The sequence below is a fragment of the Pseudophryne corroboree genome (assembly GCF_028390025.1).
Source record: "Pseudophryne corroboree isolate aPseCor3 chromosome 3 unlocalized genomic scaffold, aPseCor3.hap2 SUPER_3_unloc_9, whole genome shotgun sequence".
Lineage (NCBI taxonomy): Eukaryota > Metazoa > Chordata > Amphibia > Anura > Myobatrachidae > Pseudophryne > Pseudophryne corroboree.
Window position 1 is genome coordinate 3,080,852 of NW_026967585.1, and position 14,403 is coordinate 3,095,254.

The following is a 14,403-nucleotide window of genomic DNA, read 5'->3' on the forward strand; positions in this document are numbered from 1 at the left end:
AAGAAGGGAGGTAACTGGAGTCTGTAAGCAACAGGATTGATGACTTGATCAATTTTAAAAGGACCGATGTAGGGAGGTGCAAACTTCATACTGGGAACTCTTAACCTCAAATTCTTCGTAGATAACCATACCCGATCACCGACCTTGAGAGCAGGAACTGCTCGACGCTTCTTATCCGCAAACTTCTTGTACCTGAACGATGCATTGAGCAGAGCTTATCGTACGCTCTTCCAGATATTGGCAAACTGATGCAAGGTGATATCCACTGCGGGAACAGAAGTTGCTGGAAGCGGTTGGAACTCAGGGACTTTAGGGTGGAATCCAAAGTTGGTGAAGAATGGTGTTGAGGAAGATGAAGAATGATACTGGTTGTTATGACAGAACTCGGCCCAGGGAAGTAATTGAACCCAGTCATCTTGAGAGGAGGACACATAGATGCGGAGGAAGGCCTCCAAGTCCTGATTCACCCTCTCAGTTTGACCATTGGTCTGAGGATGGTAAGCCGTGGAAAACTTTAACTTGACTTGGAGGACTTGACATAAACTTCGCCAGAATTTGGCTGTGAATTGAACTCCTCGATCTGAGATAATTTCTTCTGGAAGACCGTGGAGTCGGAAGATCTCTTGTATGAATACTTGAGCCAACTTGGAAGCTGACGGAAGACCGGTGAGAGGAATGAAGTGTGCCATCTTGGTGAACCGGTCAACTACCACCCAGATGGTATTGAACTTGTTGCACATGGGCAAATCTGTAATAAAATCCATCGACAAATGGGTCCATGGTCGACGGGGAACAGATAGTGGAACCAGTTGCCCCGCAGGCGACTGGCGGGATACTTTATGTTGAGCACACTTTGGGCAAGATGCAATAAACTCCAAAACGTCCTTTTTCAGAGTTGGCCACCAATAGGACCTAGAGATAAACTCCAGGGTTTTTTGGATACCTGTATGTCCGGCAAAACGGGAAGCATGGGCCCAATGCATGAGCTTCTTCCTTAGTGTCGGCTTCACAAAACTTTTCCCTGATGGGGGCGTAGAGTCCATCCCTACCGTGGAGAATGCCAACGGATTTATAATAGGATGCTTGTCTGAAGACTCTGACTCATTTTCTTGCTCCCATGAGCGGGAAAGGGCATCGGCCTTGCGATTCTGAGAGCCCGGACAGAACTGGAGTTTAAAGTCGAACCTGGAAAAGAAAAGTGCCCATCTGGCCTGACGAGGGTTGAGACATTGTGCGCCTTTTAGATATAGAAGGTTCTTGTGGTCTGTAAGGATGGTGATTGAATGAGAAGCTCCCTCCAACAGATATCTCCACTCCTCTAGAGCGAGCTTGATGGCTAGCAACTCCTGGTCGCCAATGGCATAGTTGCGCTCCGCTGGGGAGAACTTCCGTGAGAAGAAACTGCAAGGATGTAAATGACCATCTTTAGCCCTCTGAGATAACACCGCTCCTACTCCAACGGAGGAGGCATCCACCTCTAAGATGAAAGGAGAGTCGATGTCAGGCTGTTTCAGGACAGGTGCAGAGATGAACCTCTGTTTTAAAAGATGAAAAGCTTGCATGGCTTCTTCAGACCACTTGGACGGGTTAGCACCCTTCTTGGTGAAAGCAGTAATAGGCGCCACAATGGTGGAAAAGTCTCGTATAAACTTTCTGTAATAATTGGCGAACCCTAAGAACCTCTGGACCCCTTTGAGGGTTAAGGGTACCGGCCAATTCTGGATTGCTTGTAGTTTCTCAGGATCCATCTCTAGTCCGGAACCGGACACAATGTACCCTAGAAACGGAATGGACTTGACTTCAAAGACGCATTTCTCTAATTTGCAGTAGAGATGATTGACACGGAGACGGGACAGAACCTCCTTTACCCAGAAACGATGTTCCTCTAAATCGTTGGCAAAAATGAGGATATCATCTAGATAGACCACGACATGACGGTATAGAATGTCTCTGAAGATCTCATTGACGAAATGCTGGAAGACAGCTGGAGCATTGCTCAATCCGAAGGGCATGACGAGGTACTCATAATGTCCGTCACGGGTGTTAAATGCGGTCTTCCACTCGTCACCCTCACGGATCCGGATGAGATTGTATGCACCTCTCAGGTCCAGCTTTGTAAAGATGGTAGCTCCGCTAACTCTGTCAAAGAGCTCAGTAATCAGGGGTAAAGGATAGCGGTTCTTGATGGTAATGTCGTTCAAACCTCTGTAGTCGATGCACGGCCGCACACCACCATCTTTCTTCTTTACAAAAAAGAAGCCTGCGCCGGCTGGAGAAGAAGAAGGTCGAATGAACCCCTTTGCTAGGTTCTCTTTAATGTATTCCTCCATAGAATGTGTCTCGGGGAGAGACAACGGATAAGTTCGGCCTCGAGGTGGAACCTTCCCTGGAACGAGATCAATCGGGCAGTCCCATTCTCTATGAGGAGGAAGGATATCAGCAGAAGCTTTACTGAACACATCCGTGAAATCTTGATATGGAGGAGGTGGAACATCAGACGACCTGGGGGAGGAAGAACAGACAGGCAACACTTTAAACAAACATGTCTTAGTACAGGAGGAACCCCATGCCAGGATTTGCGTAGTCGTCCAATCAATTGTAGGATTGTGAAGACGGAGCCATGGAAGGCCCAGGACCACAGGATGTGTGGCTCTTGGAATCACTAAAAATGAAATAAGTTCGGAATGAAGAACTCCCACTCTCAGACGAACTGGTAGAGTCCTTAGAGAAATAACTGTATCAAAAATTTTACTGCCATCCACAGCAGTTAAGGAAAAGGACGAAGGAAGTCTCTCGGTGGGTAGGGACCACCGTTTAACATAGGCTTCAGTAATAAAGTTCCCAGCTGCTCCGGAATCCAGGAGGGCAATGACGTTCTGATAACGTTGAGCAACTTGAAGCGAGACTGGGAGGTTACAATCTTGAGGAGATGGAGAGGAGATCATTACTCCTAGCCGGCCCTCTCCTTGGCGAGCTAGGATTTGGAGTTTCCCGGACGTTTGGGACAGGCATTAATGGTGTGAGACGGAGCTGCACAATACAGACAGAGAAACTCGGAGAGACGTCTTCGGCGCTCAGCATGAGTTAAACGGGAACGGCCAATTTGCATGGGTTCATCTGTAGTTGGTGACAGTTGGCGAGGAGGAGGAGTAGAAGATTTTGGAGCAGATGATCTTCCACGCTCAGTTGCTCTCTCTCTGAAACGTAAGTCAACTTTCGTACAAAGTGAGATTAGCTCATCTAACTTGGAGGGTAAGTCTCTGGTAGCTAACTCATCTTTAATACGCTCGGATAAACCATGCCAGAATGCAGCATACAGGGCCTCGTCGTTCCATGCCAGTTCGGATGCCAGGATCTGGAACTGTATAAGATATTGTCCTACAGTACGTGATTCCTGGCGTAAACGGAGAATCTCAGACGAAGCTGAAGTTACCCGGCCTGGCTCGTCGAAGATGCGCCTGAATGTTGACACAAATGCAGTGTAAGAAGATAGCAGGGTGTCGGACCTCTCCCATAACGGTGATGCCCAATCAAGGGCTGAGCCACTGAGAAGAGAAATAATGTAGGCAATTTTTGTACGGTCACTGGGAAAATTGCCAGGTTGTAGCTCAAACTGAATCTCACACTGGTTGAGAAATCCCCTGCAGAATCTTGGAGATCCGTCAAATTTTGCTGGCGTTGGAAGATGAAGACGTGGAGCAGAAATGGGTAAGGTGGGTGGGGTTATAGCTGGAGTCAATGTGGTTGACGCACCAGACGCGCCTGATCCACGGAGAGTTGTCTGAATCCCATCCAGCCGAGTAGAGAGATCCTGGAGACAGCGGATGATGTGGCCCTGTGCAGCCTCCTGATGTTCTAGTCGGGCTGCCAGTTCTTGCATCGGCCTGGCCGCTTGATCCTGGTCTCCGGCTGGATTCATTAGGTCAGTGCTTACTGTCACAACTGAGGGCCTGAGCTGACGGGAGGCAGCCTCAGTTGTAGGGGCTGAGATGTACCGGAACCTGGGAGGTTGTATCAGACCCCTGGACATGTAAGTAACATGAATAATAACTGCCCGAAGGCGTGACCACGACAACTTAGATAAAAGTCAATTATGTTTATTATGACAACTCCGCATCACAGCAGCAATAAAAGAAAACGTAAAAGTCAGCAAAGAATAAATACAGTTCCTGAGTACTACAGCATGGCAGGAGCCACAGGGCACTGGTAGTGTGAGTTAGTTCTTATGATCTTCTAGATGGAAAGTCCTTACCAGGCCCGGCTGTAGCAATGGAGATAACCCAGGATTGTACCAGCTGGTGTTCCAGGAAGAGCTGGGTTGCTGAAGGTAAAACAGCTGCTGTGGATACTGGCTGGAACCAGACTGTTGTTAGCACGGAGTGGATACTGGCTGGAACCAGTTAAATAATAAATGAACTTTGGGAGCGATGAAATGTGAACTGAAATGTAGAACTTGAGAGCGGAGAAATAATAATTCCGGTGGAGAGTGGTAAAGTGTAGAAAGGACACCGGCCCTTTAAGGGAAGCTGTACTCTGCTGGAAGCTGAGGCTGGAAGCAGGTAGTGTAGTAGCTGGAACAGATGAATCCACAATGGATTGGAGAGTCAGGCTACACCGCAGGTGGAATGCTGGTGCGGGTCTCTATGGTGGAAGTCTTGAGACAGGAGCTGGAACCTGGAAGACAATCATAGAAGAGAGACAAACAGGAACTAGGTTTGACAACCAAAGCACTGACGTCTTCCTTGCTCAGGTACAGCTTACTTATACCTGCAGCAAGGAAGGGGTTGGCTAGGCAATTATGCAAATCAACAACACAGACAGCAGATTGGTGGAAATGATCAGATGACAGAATCCAAGATGGCTGCGCCCATGCAGACACTTGGAGGGAAGTTTGGTTTGTAATCCATGTGGTCTGGGAAACAGTAATGGCGGCGCCGGCCACCGGAGACAGGAGACGCCAGGCTGATAGATGCACATTTAACCACGCGGGCACAGCGGAGGCCGCGGCTGATGAAAAGACCACTCTGCATGTAGAAACTCAGGAACAGCGGAATCCGGTCCTGGAACGCTGAGCCCGCCTTAGGAGGCATCTGAAGGGTAAGTAATGGCGTCCAGATACCCGGATCGTGACACATGGCTAAATCCAGTTAAACACTTTTCTGGGACAACACGATTTCTGTCTAAATATCTTTTCCCACAGGCTATGACAACTAAATCACCATCGGTGGAGTCTTCAGTTTCTAAACTTTCACTAAAATTTACTATTCCAGTCCCAGGTGCAGCTACACTTAAAGACCCCTCGGAGAGTAAGCTGGAGGCCATGCTAAAGTCCATGTATACAGCAACAGGGGTGATGCTTACACCTGTTTGAGTTGGAGTTTGGGTTAACAAGGCTGTAGTTGCATGGGCGAAACAGCTCAGGTTAGGCCTACAACAAGGTTTTTCCTCAGATCAGCTTATATTTCTTACCGAACACATTTGTGAATTGGTTGAGTATTTAGGTACGGCTTCATTGGATGTCGGACAAGTTTGTTCTCGGCTTGCGTCCCGACAGACGCTGTGGTTTAATTCTTGACAGGCCGAGGCAGAGTCAAAATGAGGAATAGAGGCGTTGCCTTCCACTGATGTTATTTGGTCCTGAATTGGACAAATGTAATTCTCAGTCAACGGGGGAGGGGAAGAATCTGTTTTCCTGCCATTGCCTGCACCAGTTCCTAAAAGGAAATGCGCTGGACCAGCGTTCAAATCTGTTAGACCTCAGTCCTTTCGATGCTGGGCTGGAGGAACAACCATGCAGAGGGACGTGGTTTTCAACAAACCACTAACCGTCGTCAGGACACAAAGGCCGCTGACGAGCCAGTGGCATGACGTTCTTCCAGCCCATCTCGGCTCTTCAGTTGTGGGAGCACACCTTCAGAAGTTTCACTTTGCGTGGTTTCAGACATCACAGACAGATGGATCCGCAATTTTGTTTTCAAAGGTTTCAAAATAGAGATTGATTGTCTACCACCGATGCGGTTTTTTGAGCAGGTCTGCAGGCCGCTAATCAGTCTCTCTTACATTCAGCAGTTTTGGTTCAGGTTCCAGTACACCAGCAAGGTCAAGGGTTTTATTCCAATTTTTTTTGTAGTACCAAAGCCGGATGGCTCAGTCACACAGATATGGAACCTAAAGGGGTTCAATCGGTACGTCAGTTACTACACATTCAAGAACCACAGCAATTCATGATTTTGCGGGATCTCAAGGATGCATACTTACACATTCCAATTTGGCCACCGCATCAGGCGTACTTAAGTTTGCAGTACAACAAGCGCCTCGGGTATTCACAAAGGTGATGTCTGTGATGATAGTTCATCTCAGATCCCTGGGAGTGATAATCGTTCCATACTTAGATGACCTTCTCATCAAGGCTTCGTCTCAACAAATACTTCTTCAACATGCCTTACTGTTGTACAGTGTACTAGTTCAGTACGGTTGGATTGTCAACTTTAAAAAAAAAATCAAGTCATGTCCCGTGTCAAAGAACTCAATTTTAGGAATGATTCTGATTACGGTGGATCAACGCATTTACCTGCCATAACAGAAAGTACATGCTATTCATCATCTAGTACTGCCAGTGCTCAAACCACGGACAGTCTCGGTGCATTTGTGCATTCGACTGTTAAGACAGATGGGGGCATCTTTCAAAACACTCCAGTTCGGAAGATTTCACTCACGTCCCGTTCAACTGGATCTTCTCGCATAGTGATCCGGCTATCATCTACAAATTCATCAGATGGTGCGCTTGTCTCCAGGGCCAGAGTATCAATACTCTTGTGGCTCCACATACACAATCTCACTGCGGGAAAAAGGTTTGTAGTCTGGAATTGGATAATTCTGATGCTGGACGCAAGTCTCAAAGGTTGGGGAGCAGTGGTCCAACATTGTCAGTTTCAGGGTCTATGTTTAGACCGAGAAAGATTACTGTCAATCAGTGTCCTGGAACTCAGGGCAATTTACAACGCTCTGCGTCAGGCAGTTCACTTGCTCCTGTCTCAGACTGTTCAGGTTCAGTCGGACAACGCGACAGAAGTCGCATACATCAACAAACAAGGAGGGACTCGAAGTCGCATGGCCATGCGAGAAGTTGCTTGAATCCTCAATTGGGCCGAACATCTCCACGTGATATTGTTGGTGGTCTTCATACCAGGACTGCACAACTGGAAAGAAGATTATCTCAGTAGTCAGGATTTTCCTCCAGGAGAATGGGCCTTACATCCAGAAGTGTACCAGATGTTAGTCCAGCGGTAGAGTTACCCAAAGGTGGATCTAATGGCTTCTCGCCATAATCATCAGACAGTTATGTGTCCAGAACAAGAGATCCAAAGACAGTGGCAGTGATTGCTCTCACCTTGGCGTGGCCGTATAGCCTTGTGTATCTATTTCCATTTCCGCTGCTTCCTCAGTTGCTAAAGTGGATCAAACGAGAGTCCACGACCGTCATACTAGTGGTGCCTCGTTGGCCTCGGAGAGTGTGGTTCTCGGATCTTCATGGTCTACTCGCAGATGATCCCTGGCTGATTCTGCTACGTCTAGACCTACTACAGCAGGGGTGGTTCCTTTACCCCGATTTAGCGTGGCTGCGTTTTACAGGGTGGCTGTTGAGACCACTCTCAACACGAGAGGGCATTCCACAGTTGGTTATACCAACCATGTTACGTGCTAGGAAGCCAGTTTCAGCAGCTCATTATCACAGGATTTGGCGAGCTTATATTGGTTGGTGTGAAGCTAGGATGTTTCCGACATCTTCTTTCACGTTATCCCATCTTTTGCTCTTTTTACAGATGGGGTTAGATGGAGGACTGCGTTTAGCGACACTAACGGTGCAGGTCTCTGCCTTGTCAGTTTTCTTTCAAAGGCATTTGGCTCTTTTGCCAACAGTTCACAATTTCCTGCAAGGTGTCCTTAGAGTTCAGCCTCCATTCATTCCACCTACAGCTCCATGGGTCTTGAATCTGGTTTTGCATGTTTATTCAGTCAAGTTTTGAACCCTTGCAACACGTGGATGTTAAGTTTATAACTTGGAAAATTGTGTTTCTCCTAGCCTTAGCTTCAGCAAGGTGTGTTGCACAATTTGGTGCCTTGTCATGCAAGCCACCGTATCTGCTATTTCATACTGACATATTGATAATTCTGCGGCACCAGCTTCTAGCTTTGGCCGTCTACTGTTACAGGTGCCAAACAGCTCTCCCGCCCCAGAGGGAAGCTTTGGTACGTCCCAAAAGTACTCCAGTGACCCCTAGTGGATGAAAAAGAAAATATGATTTTGGTACTTACCAGATAGATCCTTTTCGTTGCACCCACAGGGGGCACTGGACACCCACCCAGAGCAGTTTCTCCTGGCTGGTGGTAAGTTCAGTAGTTCTTATGGTAACACATTTTCACCGACTTGTTCAAATGTTAATGTGATTGCTATCTATTGTCATGTCAATTTTTTAGTTGTCCGTTATGTTATAATGTTATATGTAATTCTCCGTTGTTCATCCTCTCTGTCGCTCCTATTTAGCTCAACAAAAAAACACTAAGGCGTCTTGGGAGTATGGAGAGGGAAGGAGAGTTACACATTTACATTTTTAAATGTGCCTATCCCTGCTATCGCACCGTCCATATCCCAAGAGTACTCCAGTGCCCCCTGTGGATTCAAAGAAAAGGATTTATCTGGTAAGTACCAAAAGCCTATTATCTGTAGTAATAATACAGGGACATGACTGTGGAGGTGAGGGGATCTGGGCGTATTTACAGTGATATTTATGTCTCCCCCATTTCACAGAGGTGTGAAGAAGACATCTGGTGAGCGTGAGACACCCAGCAGCCATCCTCGTGTGACAGGAGGACTGAGCAGGTCCCAGAGCCCCATCACGGTGCCTCCACCTCACTCACTGGTACATGAGAGACACAGTGACCAGAAGATCCAGGAACTCACCAACAAGATCATTCAGCTGCTGACTGGAGAGGTGACTGCTGGGAATGGGGCATTATTCAGTAACACCAGGGGACGTGTCTGGGTGAGGACTGGAGAGGTGACTGCTGGGAATGGGGTATTATACATTAACACCAGGGGATGTGACTGGGTGATGACTGGAGAGGTGGCTGCTGGGAATGGGGTATTATACAGTAACACCAGGGGACGTGTCTGGATGGTGACTGGAGAGGTGACTGCTGGGAATGGGGCATTATACAGTAACACCAGGGGATGTGACTGGGTGATGACTGGAGAGGTGACTGCTGGGAATGAGACACTATACAGTAACACCAGGGGATGTGTCTGGGTGATGACTGGAGAGGTGACTGCTGGGAATGGGATATTATACAGTATCACCAGGGGATGTGTCTGGGTGATGACTGGAGAGGTGACCGCTGGGAATGGGACATTATACAGTAACACCAGGGGACGTGTCTGGGTGATGACTGGAGAGGTGACTGCTGGGAATGGGGCATTATACAGTAACACCAGGGGATGTGTGTGGGTGATGACTGGAGAGGTGACTGCTGGGAATGGGGCATTATACAGTAACACCAGGGGATGTGTCTGGGTGATGACTGGAGAGGTGACTGCTGGGAATGGGACATTATACAGTAACACCGGGGAATGTGTCTGGGTGATGACTGGAGAGGTGACTGATGGGACATTATACAGTAACACCAGGGGACGTGTCTGGGTGATGACTGTATCACTGTGTGTGTCAGGTTCCTATAAGGTGTCAGGATGTCACTATCTATGTCTCCATGCAGGAGGGTGAGTGTATAGAGGAACACAGGGGTCTGTACAAGGACGTGATGATGGAAAATCACCGACCCCTCTTATCACTGGGTAAGAGGAGACTGTCATGTATTGTACAGGGGAGAGCAGGTATGGGGGACCCCTATATACACACATCATCTGATAATCACATATATACACTATACTCAGTCACTGTGTGTCTCCTACAGATGGGCCCAATAACAGAGATACCCCAGAGAGATGTTCCCATCCACTGTATACCCAGGATTGTACAGAGGAGAATCACAGGACCCCACAAGAGGATCAGGTAGGTGGGATTTAGGGTCTCACCAATATAACAAAGTGACTGTCACTATATAATGTGCAGAGGAGCTGTGTGTGTCTTATACACTGTTATACTATTAATATACTATTATTAATGTATATTGTTTTATGGGCTATTTAGGATGAATGTCTCACTGACATTAAGATAGAAGATACAGAGGGAAAAGTAGAGACGTTTGTGACTAATATAAAGGCAGAAGATATAGAGGGAGAAGAAGAGACGTATGTGACTGATATAAAGGCAGAAGATACAGAGGGAGAAGAAGAGACGTATGTGACTGATATAAAGGCAGAAGATACAGAGGGAGAAGAAGAGACGTATGTGACTGATATAAAGGCAGAAGATACAGAGGGAGAAGAAGAGACGTATGTGACTGATATGAAGGCAGAAGATACAGAGGGAGAAGAAGAGACGTATGTGAGTGGTGATCAGCAGTGTAAGGAGGAGGAGATCCCTACAGATATCAGCACAGGTGAGTAATAAACACTAATTACAGAAAAGAGTAACATATTCTCCTTGCTCAGACACTGCAGCAATCCCTTCTCCTACACCCTCCTCTGTCGGTACAAACTAATGAGGAATATATATTTTCCCAGTGAGGGAGTCAGGAGCCATCAGCCCCTATTATACTCCTGCTCTCCTCTCACATCATGTCACTGTGTTACCAGCCCAGAGATCTGACCAGTCTCCTCACCACACTCTCTGGTGTATCTCATACATCAGGAGCCATCAGCCCCTATTATACTCCTGCTCTCCCCCTCACAACATGTCACTGTGTGTTACCAGCCCAGAGATCTGACAAGTCTCCTTCCCACACTCTCTGGTGTATATCATACATCAGGAGCCATCAGCACCTATTATACTCCTGCTCTCCCCCTCACATCATGTCACTGTGTGTTACCAGCCCAGAGATCTGACCAGTCTCCTCCCAACACTCTCTGGTGTATCTCATACATCAGGAGCCATCAGCCCCTATTATACTCCTGCTCTCCCCCTCACATCATGTCACTGTATGTTACCAGCCCAGAGATCTGACCAGTCTCCTCCCAACACTCTCTGGTGTATCTCATACATCAGGAGCCATCAGCCCCTATTATACTCCTGCTCTCCCCCTCACATTATGTCATGTGTGTTACCAGCACCACAAGAGATATAGCATGTTGGGTAGTTATTGGTAAACTGAGGGGGAGAGTGCAATGGAACATGTGATTCCTGAATGGCTACCACCGCCACCTTCTGGTTAGTGAAATATTTTAATGTAAGGCATCTCTTACGGGGAGAATTGAGACCTTTTACATTAAGACTTAGAAACGTCACCGTGATAGAGAGAGATCAAATCATGGTATGAAACATCTAGGATCATCTGTGTAAAGTTCAATAGAGTCTGTAGGGCGTGTGCATACTTCAAACTATCAAATCGCAGAAAAAATAAAATAGTGAACTAAAATGGGAGACAAACAGAAATAGCGTCCGTAAAGGAGCTAGAAATTCCGTCACCAGGGTACCATGACTGAAAGGCAGAAAAAGGTGTCAGTCTGGCCTAAAAGGAAAACCCACCGACTACCCCAAGTAGCCATACGAGACTGCAAAATCTAGTCATCATAGTAACAACTGTACAAAGAAATATCATATCTCAATGTAACCAATGTATCCAAAGAAGGTAAAGGCCAGGAACATGGCCTGATATCCAATTTAGGTTCTACCAACACCTTTATAAGGGCAACAGGATGTTAGACGATCAGTCATGCTTTACCTGAACACCCAAACATTCTAGAAAGGTATTATGAAACGTAACAGTGGAAAGAATGTCAGACCATATACCATATAGCAATTAAATAGCACAGCAAGTAAAGATAAAAATATATGTTTTATACCCATAACAAGAGCAAATAAATCTGGCCCAAAAATAGATCCATGTCCAGTAACTTAGTCCCGGTTGGCACATGTTACAGTAGGAAACAAACTCTGAGTGTCTGCAACAGTCTTACTCCTTTAGCATATTACTTAAAGACGGAAGACAACTCCTCCGGGATTGGTTTAGGTAAAGTGTCATGAAGGACTGTCAACAGGAGTTTCCCACTTTTTCAGAATAGCAGGGCCATCCTCGGGTGAAGGTATCACTGTGAAGGCGCTGTTTCGCATCACAATATTCTTAGTAGGAAAGCCCCATTTGTATTGTACATTTCCTTGGGTGGAATAGACGCCTTTTGTCCAGCGTCACAGTAGAAATATCCAGAAATAGCTGCAGATTATCCAGGCACTAAGTTATGGACGAGCAATACAAAGCAACCCGTAGAATGAATTCTTTAATGTGAAAAAGTGGACCCTTAGCAGAGTGTCCCTCAGTGCTTGGATAGGGGCCTGTTTGGACTTTGGGAGTCTATGGATCCTATCAATAAGAAGGTCTGCGGCAGAAGCCTTCAGTGAAAGTTTCTGAAAAGAGAACCGTGGCATAATCATAAAGCTCAGCATTTGTAACATAATCCATAACGCCCATTATTCTGATATTATTTCTCCGAGACCTGTCTTCTAAATCAATGACTTTATCACAAATAGAGACCATGTCTTCCTGAAGCGAGCGTAGAGTAGCAGGACCATCTAGAGTGTCTTAAGAAGTCTTCAGCCATTACAGCTGGGCTGTGCATCTGGCAAGAAGTAGCAGATGATGATGTAGCAGTCTCAGAAGGACCACCTGAATTCGAGGTACCAAAGAGATGGACAGGTGGGGCCGATTTGGTACCTTTTTAACCTTTTTTGGAGGTATTGTAAGCCGGCTACAAAGAGACGGACCTCTCAGAGATAGGAAAATACAAACAATCTATAAATAAATGAGCAGTAGTACACTGTCAGGAGGTTACATCAAGATTACTTAGTTCAAAATTAAATTCTTAGTTGGGCTGATGGGGGTATCCGAGCCAAAATTTCAAGTAAACATGATGTAATGCAACTCAAATAACACAGTAATGACCAAAAAATTCCACTAGAGGTCAGCGTGATCACAGACGTGAAGTACTCAGCACAGAGAGACACAAATGGCTAAATATATTCAGTGAATAAATCCACAAAATAATGTACTGTGAGGTTGTAATCAGAGTGTAATGAGCTGTACTCAGACGATACTTGATACTGGGCTCTGCATGTAGACTGAGAGGAAGTAGATTATAGTGGTACCATATAAATAGAAGGTAGTTTCACCTCCAGGCAAATGCCTCAATTTAGTGTAGTGACCCCGGTCCAGCCATCAGGACACTTATTTAGTAGCTTATATCAATTTTACACCTTATTGAAGGCAGAAGGCAAAGCATGCGATGGCCGGGTACCAGGATCCAAAATGGCAGCCACCTCAGCTCCCAATACCACCGCCGGGCTCCGGTGACTGTGGGCAGCCCGTTCTGTCCCCAGCAGTAGTGGGAGCTGTGCACCCGTCTGAGACAAAATCGCCTCCAAGTCAGGAGTCCGGAGCGTGCAGGAAAGACTGGGCGCACTTAGCCCCAGAATACAGCCTGTGGCTTCAGCGGTGTCACTAGGCTGCGGCAGTGAACGGTGCCCGGAGTGAGCGGCGCAAACGGATTTTGGACAGAAGGAGTGGGGGACTTAATAGATTGGATCTTGGTCCCAGTGGCGGCTGAGAGCTATCAGGTAGGGTAGATAAGAAGCCACTTAGTGAGGAGAGCTCCAGAAAGCACGTCTGGATAGATCACGCCCCTTTTATTTATTATTTTATATACTAACAGGGGTGACAGGTGTGGTACATCCCTGCAAAGGCAGATCCAATCTCTTTCTCATCAGACTCTGCTGTCTTCCCTGCACTCTCACTCAGGTGTTCACTGCTGCCAGTAGCACACGTATGAGAAGCAGAAGTATGGCGGCAGCTGTATAGATTCTGATATGTAATTCTTTGTATCATACTTAACGTACACACATCATCCTTATTACTATTGAGAGTATAGAGGTAAGACACTGATGATGGGGGGGGGGGTGTTTGTAAAAATGAATTATAACCTAGCAGATGATGATTACAGGTTATTATGTGGTGTATTGCATGTAAAGTACCTTGTTCCACACCTACACTGCTGTAGCAATATACGTTATATAAGGGTGAGTAACACATATACAGGCTTACCAGCGTATGAGCACACACATAAAGGAATGCTACCTTACCAATGCTTCCAGGAGTAACGTTAGGAGACATTTCTCTGATCCATCAGCTCATATGACTGATGTTATTGTTCATCTAGAATCTCCAATTCATACGATATGTTCCCCATCCATTGTTTTACATTGGTGCTGACATAGGACTTGGCGAGTGACTACATCT